The 8,006-nt window shown below is 41.9% G+C and overlaps 1 long non-coding RNA gene across 2 annotated transcripts; it reads left to right on the top strand.

Annotated features, from left to right (window-relative positions):
* Window positions 1-965: 965 nt before the first annotated feature.
* LOC137470437 (uncharacterized) lies at window positions 966-2,659 on the top strand. Of its 2 annotated transcripts, none has more exons than XR_010997062.1 (3): window positions 966-1,512; window positions 1,616-1,708; window positions 2,233-2,659. It is a non-coding gene; the product is annotated as an uncharacterized lncRNA (long non-coding RNA). The 2 variants fall into 2 exon arrangements; XR_010997063.1 differs by having other exon boundaries at window positions 969-1,512; window positions 2,275-2,659.
* Window positions 2,660-8,006: the final 5,347 nt, after the last annotated feature.

Genomic DNA, 8,006 nt, shown 5'->3' with positions numbered 1-8,006 from the left:
AGGATTAATCTTTGCACAAAGTCTAATTTTTGCTGCACAGTTTCTCCAGTGCCTAAAAGAAGCATGTCTTTCTTCAGCATGATGCCTTCTATTTTTACAGTTTAGGAAAAAACCACCCATGAAACATTTGTGGATAGAAATAGCTCTCCAATTACCACTGAATTCCTGTGTATTTTTTCATGCTGGATATTGCAACCCTCATCTTGGTCTTTACATGGGACACCACTTTTTGCAGTGGGTATGTCTGAAAGGGACTCATCCTTGAGGAAACCATACTGGCCTAAGATGGACTAGGCTGTAACATTCTTGCTAAGATAAAGCGGCAACTGTGACAACAGCAACTGAGCAGGATATTAAACTATCATTGATTAAGTCAGCTCTGACTGTAATGCTGAAATCACTCTGACTCCATCCTGGATGTTGCAGACTAGACTGCATTTCCACAATAATAGAAAACATTACTTTTCAGCCTTGCTTAGTGCTGTTGTCCTGGGAAGTGAAAATTTCTACTCACTCCTCAAAATACTGATCTGTTGACTCATTTTTCAGGTGAGATGTTGTTAAACCTTTCTGGGTGTGTTGGTGCTGCATCCTATTTGTGCAGGAGTAATGGGCTGAGTTTTGTTTCCTGCTCCCTGTGTGCCCATTCTAACAGGAAATGGCCTTGGGTTAAGAGGAAGGATTTTGTGATTTTAGAGATGCCTGGACTCACTGCTTCTAATCTTTGTAAAGGATTCGATCCATAAAGGCTAGGTACCATTCAGGAACTTTCCAAGAGATTGCAGGTTTACATGAGTTTGACAGGAAAGATGTGTGCTAATGTCCTTACAAACAATTCCAAGTTTGGTGAGGGCAAAGGTGTTAACGTCTTTGAAATGGGTCTTAGTATCTCTACCATCTTCAAGCCACAGGTTTGTTACAGAACTCAGACAGTTTGATTCCTGAAATAGACAAATGGGCCTGAGTTTCTGAACTTTGGGGGGAAATGGCAGGTTCAAGGGGGCAATATGTGGTAGGTGGTTTGGGAAGGCTGTACCTTTCTAGTACCTCAGCCAATGGGGAAAGGAAGAGGGCAACATGCAGCTGGAAGTTTAGGATAAAAGGAGGCTGTGCCCTCCAAAACCTCAAGAGAAAAAACCCTGTGGGCATATGCCCCACTAGACTCTCTCCCTTTATTCAAAGAAAATTTCGGGACTCCTCTGTCTCCTTTATGGACACTGGCTTTTCATAGTGTGATTTTCTGTACAAGTTGATGCTTTATGTGGATCTCATGGGCAGCAGGAGCCCATGGCTTGAAGGTGACTAGGAGGTCACATCTGTCACATCCCTGAAAGGCCATTCCCTGCAAGGGATGTGCCTGCAGTCAGCATTTAGGATTTAGGCCATTGACTCTGGGTTGTGCCAGACTTGACAAGTTGTGACTTGTCCATCACATTCAGCTGTAGACTCAGAATGTTTGTTTTACTCCTGAGGAAGACAATGGGAAGCTTGAAGGACTGAATTAACCTAAGGGTAAGTAATTCTAGAATTCAAATTTCCAGGTCTTTTTACTCCTTCCTTTCATGTTTCAAAGAGCCACCACCCACATGGGATGGCAATATGCTGTCACCATCAGTGCACCTGCATGGAGGACAGAAGAAGAGCAGCTCCCTTCTGTGAGTCACCGTGCTGCCATCTGAAACATTTGGTAATATTAGCAAGGAGTCTTGTAAGTATGCCTTTCCTCCATCTGGCAGTTTGATCCATGTTCCCCTGTCAGCATTTTTGATTGAATCATTTCACATGTAATGCAAGACTGTCTCTCGGGTGTTTAAAAAGCAAGGCAGGGGTTGGAACTCCAGAGCAGAGACCTTCTCCCATGTCCCTGCTGGCTGGTGTTACCCACTGTGTGCTAGGAGAAGCACCTCACCTCACAGCAGTCTCCATCCCTACGTTTGTCACGATGGAAACATTTTTGACAATATAAAATAAAGTGTATCCAGTGGTGACCACTACCGGAACAAAAGAGCAAGGCTGAGCGCTAGCCAGTGTTTCATTTGCAAAGCCAGCGCCACCCACACGTGCTTGTGAGAGAGAGAGGTGTAAAGGGGACGCCAACACTGTTAGGGACAACTACAGTCGAGGGAGGGGTAGAGGTTCATTTTCAAATGACAAGTGGGAGTACAGCTCTCATATGAGTCAGTGAGGAAGAGCCCCCGCAGAGGAGTCTCACACCTCTTTACTGCCTTGCAGAGCTGCTTCTTGCTGCCTCTTTGCTCCTGTCCTACTTTCTAGGAAAACTGCAAAAGTTCACTGCGTTCTCACAATGCCCCCAACAGCAATTCTGAGCAACCTGCACTACCACGGCACTCATTAAGCCATACAAAGAGAAATCGAAAGATGACAAACAACAATTTTCATTTGTCCTTGTGTGAGTAAGAGCTGAGCCTGCCACCAATACATACCCAAAGATGTTTGCATCAACAACAGACCCATCAAGAATACCACTGGAAAGCTTGAGAGCCCAGCCATTATATGGCCTCATTGTCCAGAACTCTATTAGATCTTCTCCTTTGCATAGAGTCAGACCAAAAATTGCAATGTAAATAGCATTCTGGCATCCTTCTTTCAGGACCCAACCCGCAGACATTCATCCTACCGGTGGCAAGACACACTTGCCCAGGTCACTTGCCAAGTGTGTCTTGCCACCAGTAGGGCAGGGTGATGGGAAAACAACGGTGAACTGAGTGATTTGTTCTGCTGTATCTCATCCAGTTCTCCCTTTCAGAGAAAGGGTTCTCAAGAAGAGTCTGCCTTCATCTATTTTATCTTTGCAAATCCTTGACTTACCCTGTACTAGGAGAGAGGACCAATTGACCTGTATTTCTGGAGAACACAGTCTGACCTGTGGCAACCACTTTGAGTTCACAGCTCTAATCTGTCTGTATGTTAGATTTTAATCAAAAATTAGGTAACATCTGTATCACTGAAATGAAGATCTTTAAAAGCTCATGAAAAGAATTGGGTTGCAATTCTTCAAAGTAAAACTTTAATATGCTCCTGTTCTTCCCTCCACTTTATTTGCACTTGCAAATTTCTCCTTGAGGATGCTGTAGAAATGCCAGCACAAAAGGAAGTGTGTAAGCACCTCTTACACACTGAACCCAGACTAGTGGGGCCCATTCTTAATGATTGCCACAAGTCAGCATGTTTGCAAACAGTTCAGAAGCAGCATTCACTCATTCAGCTTCCAACACAGGCTGACTTGTAAAGCAACTCTTGGCTGCTAGGGTAACTTGTCACAGACAAGTACCAGTTTACTGCCTACCAAGGATTCCTAATGTCTGATGTCACCCTGCTATTTATGTATACTGAGCATCAGAACTCCCCTGACATCCTGCCTCTTGGGCACAGGAGTTTCTGGGAGTAAGCTGTTGGTAAGTATTTCTCAGGCAAGACTAGCAGCTCAGCAAAACTCATCCATTATTAGAAAATAACCTTTACAGCTAAAACTTCTTTAATAGACTGATACTGAGAATGTGCTTGAGAAGATGCAATAATGAAGCCTGAACCAGAAATAAAGAGGAGATAGCAAGATCCCATTATAAGGGTCTTAATAACAGTGAAACATTCTTGTTTCTGTAGGACCCTTTGCTATAATTTTTATCTCAGGGAAAAATCAAAAAAAAAAAAAAAAAACCAAAACAAACAAAAAAAAAAAAAAACCTGATTACAAACATTTTGAAAATGGTCATTGGACAATACCAAAAGCTCTGATAGTTTCAGAACTTTGTATTTTGAGTTCAGATTTATTCTTAACCAGACTATGATCCTTCACCAGCACAATATTGGGAATTTTAAAAGCTCTTCCTTTTCTTTGATATATTTAAAAAGGTGAAAGAGGCCCCCCTCAACCTTCACTCTGTGAGACGAAACAAGCCCAGTTCATTTAGGCAGTGTTGATAAATTATTTTTCATTCTCCCATTGATGGTTGCAGCTTTCTCTGCCCACGGTGCAGTCTTGAGTTGTTCCTCCTTGAGTACAGGTGTCTTGAACTGTGCTGAGTTCTGGTTATATATGCCTGGGAATAAGTCAGTACCCTGCTTTAGAAAAACCTTTTTGGATACATAAACTATCTGTTTACCTTTTTCACAACCATCCCATTAGTGTCATGATATGACCACTACTCTCATTCCTTCCTTGCTGCAGCCCTCTCAGAGCTATGGGTGGCCTTTTTGGAGCAGACACTCTTCTGAGGGTCAGACTAATCTGACACAGCTTTAGCTGACTGAACAGTAGGTTTCATATCTACCTTTTCAGTGCTTGAGACACCTCCCACAGGAGATTAATATCAGACAAATTTTCTGAAGTAGTAAGACTGAACTTCCAGAGGTGCTTTTCTTTCTGTATCACTAACAAAGAAGCCTAATTAACTGCTTGCTTTTGACATCTAACCTCCAAATAGCTCCTACTTTCATATATGCCTTGTATTCTGCCCAAAGAATGCCACCTAATTTGCACTGGTTTAGGCACCAGTGGTATGCAGTGCTTTTAATATTCCATCCCTCCTTCCTGCTGACAAGACTTCATAACTTTCTCACCTGTGCCATAGTAATAAATGAAAATCTTTAAGATTATCATCAAGGCACAACACCTTGAGGAATGCCAGTATTATTCTCCTTCCCACTAAGAAACTCCTTGCCCACGTTGTCTTGTGCTGGCTCCTTATTCACTTTAATAAGTGAATAACTTATTCACTTTAATAAGTGAACCTTATTCACTTTAATAAGTGAATAACTAAGTTCTAAAGGTATTTGTCCAGTCCAAGACCAGACTCATTGTAATTGATCAAATCAGCCTGGCTTAGCAAGTTAGCTTGACAGTTTAGTATCCAGGTAAAAAAATTATGCCTGGGAGATACCAGCTGAGTTTGCCCTAATCATTTTATCTACATAATTTTTTACTTACCTTTCGGTCTTAATTATTCTTTCCTTCAAAAATTGTTCTACAGCTTGCTCATGATTGTAGAAAAACTGATAATTCTCTGCTAAGATAATCCCTGTGTTTCTAGTAAGCATGGGTATGGTGCTTACTGTTCTGCTGTCAGGTTGCAACACTCCTAAATTTTAAAATCTATATTTTATACATCAATTCTTCAAAACCCTTGATGCGAATAATTTTGTTTCTTCTCTCAGTCTGCACACACTAATGCTGTTAGCTTCTTGACCATTTCACTTATGGTTATTCCTGTAGCTCTACCTTTTTTCCAGCAACACACCCTTTATTTTTAGGTGTAACCAGAGCAGGAAAGGAAGTATTCCTTTGTTGTGTGAATTTGCAACAGATGCTGCAGGTTCCCTCTGAAAAGATAAACAATGATCGTACAGAGATAGCAGTACATACAAAACTGCTTTCTGCCATTAACTTTTTAACTTTTTAAAGCACTGTAATGTTTTACAAATATATAATCCTCTCTATTGATGAACTTTGAGAGAGAGCTGAGGAGTCCTGCCAATGTGAGGCTGAAGATGGTACATTAAACTCTAAGGAAGCTAGTGGCAAAGTACCTAAGGGCAGGAGTTATATCAGAGAATAAAGGCAAACTGTAGTTAAAGCCTTAGGCTTAGGCAAAGGCTAAAACACGCATGATTTTACCCAGAAGGGACAGCAGGAATGCCAGGAGGACAATTTAATTTCACCACGGAGTCTCTAATGAAAAGGGTGTGCTTTTGTGCTGGTCAAAATCAACATCAAATCTCTCTTTGGTTTTATCATCATCCTATGCTTGCAGAGTGTTTTTTGCTTGCTTGGAGCTGAACAGAGCTACCTACATGTTCTTTTGCATGGGCATTAATGCCTGTTGGGTACCAAGGAAATGGATTGTCACAACTTACCTTGTCCAGGTACTAATTGCAGTGTAAGAGCTTTCTAAAAGCACACAACAGACTAAATGCACCCAGTTCTCTTCTTACTCATTGTTCTTACAGACAGTATTTAGGGAACCTGGCAGACACTGTTAGGATGAGTGTTCTAGCTGAACTGGAGTTTGTGCTGAAGAGGGGCATTCTTCTGTCTGACTAACAGCAAGGTAACAGTGCTCCCCAACTGCACATTCTCTAGCACCCTTGTGTGAAAGTTCTTCCTTTCCTCAAGCAGAACAGGTTTCGTGTCAGACAAGCCAGCAAAACCCTGATAATTCACCTGCTGCTAATTTGGTGGAAAATCACATTATCTGGGGAACTATTCAAAGGAGAAATGTGGTTTTAAGTTTGTATCTTAGCTTTATTAACCTTTGGCTGTGTAGTGTGTGTCCTGTGAACTCTTGTGCATCCAGAGCAGCTGGACATCCTTACCAGTGCATTTGGGAATAAAAGCATTTTGCAAAATGTTAAACCTAACTCAGAGGTTCCTAAGGGAGTTCATTAGTTACAGTGCCAGAATTCCAGTGGCTTGGCACCAGCGCCCCAGAAGTGAGTATGCAGCTGTCCTCCTGAGAGCATTGCTGGCCTCAGCCAGTCACAAAAGGACAAGTGCCGCGTAAGGTCACACATGCAGCTTTCCTACCAGCTTGCTGCCTTTCTCTGCAGTATGCTCCACTGCACTCCTGGGTCCAATTTGCTTAGCTGATTGCTTAATGTGCCATGCTCTACGGGGGGTTTGAGACACTTATAAAGAGACTGTGACAGGGCCAAATGCACTGTCACCGATGACCTCTTGTAAGCAGCACAAAGGCTGCAGGATGGCAGTGACACAGCCACTGTGCAGCCAGGGGTTACAGCCATTGTGGATCTGCTCCTCAGTCAGACATGCTTCTGCAAGGCCTGAGACACTGAACAACAGGTGGGACTCCTGAAGGCACCCAGACTGAAAAACACCCAGAGCTGGGTGCTCACAATGGCTGGTGGAGGTTCGGTCTGTCCCACAGGACATCGCAGCTTTGGGAGGAGCTCACTTGGCACATCTGTGTGCCTGCTCTGCCATGTCTCCTTACTAACATACTCAGCTTATAGAAAGGCTTTCTGCAATAATGGGTGGCAAATGGAAACCAAGGATACTTTTGAAAAGCCTCTCTAAAACTTATTTCAGCTTCTATAGATGAGCAAATATTTTTTAATGTAAAAGTGGTATAAAGAGGCTAATTTTAATGTGAGGATGATCACATAGTTCCTGCTCATGGAATAGTAAGATCATTTAACCATGGAGTATATTTTATACACTAGTTTGGCATGTTTGCAAACTACACAATGGAGATGTTTTAGCACATCTTTATAAGATATGAATGAGGATGGGGTATTTGTAAAGCTGACCTTCTACAACCCTATAGTTATAATAGTGTCATGTAAATATATTGCCTAGTGTAAGAAGACACATTGTTTTGTGCGGCTGAGCCACATACATAAGTTATAAATGTACATGCAAATTTTATACTTCTGAAAAATTGAAAAAGCACGTATTTATGAAAAAAATCTGACATCTGCCATTTAGTTACTGCTGTGGTTGTGATACTAGAACCACTAAGGATCTGCCTTTGTTAGGGTAGGATCAAGCTTCTGGTTTATACTTGTGAAAGCAAATGATGTGCATAGCTCTAACCACAGTCCCATCATTTAAAACCATGAACTAAATTAAAGCTCAGGTCTATACACCAGGAAATGCTGAAGATACTGGGAGGAACTCTGGATCTGAGGCTCTGACAGGAATGGCTCTCTCATGCTTATACTGTTTATTGGAAGGAATTTCTCTGCACTCTGCAGCTGCCTGACTGATTCTCAGATGGGGGATTCTTCAAATCATGTTCACTTAGCAACAGAAAGGTCCACTTAGATATACATGCCCAACTGTAAACATTTTATGGGGGGGTATTGAATATCCTACCAACTTGGCATCTAATCAAGATTTCCTGCCCAGAAACACAACACACTGTAAAACCAGCAAAGTTTTAAGTTCAGAGAAATCTGTGGTTTATGCTGGTTTTCAAATTTACTGAAGCCTGTTAACAGTGTGCAGGAGTTACAATCAAGGCAGC

Source organism: Anomalospiza imberbis, chromosome 1, assembly GCF_031753505.1.
Source record: "Anomalospiza imberbis isolate Cuckoo-Finch-1a 21T00152 chromosome 1, ASM3175350v1, whole genome shotgun sequence".
Taxonomy (NCBI): Eukaryota; Metazoa; Chordata; class Aves; order Passeriformes; family Viduidae; genus Anomalospiza; species Anomalospiza imberbis.
The sequence above is the reverse complement of the archived record's forward strand: the minus strand, read 5'-3'. Positions and strand labels throughout refer to the sequence as shown.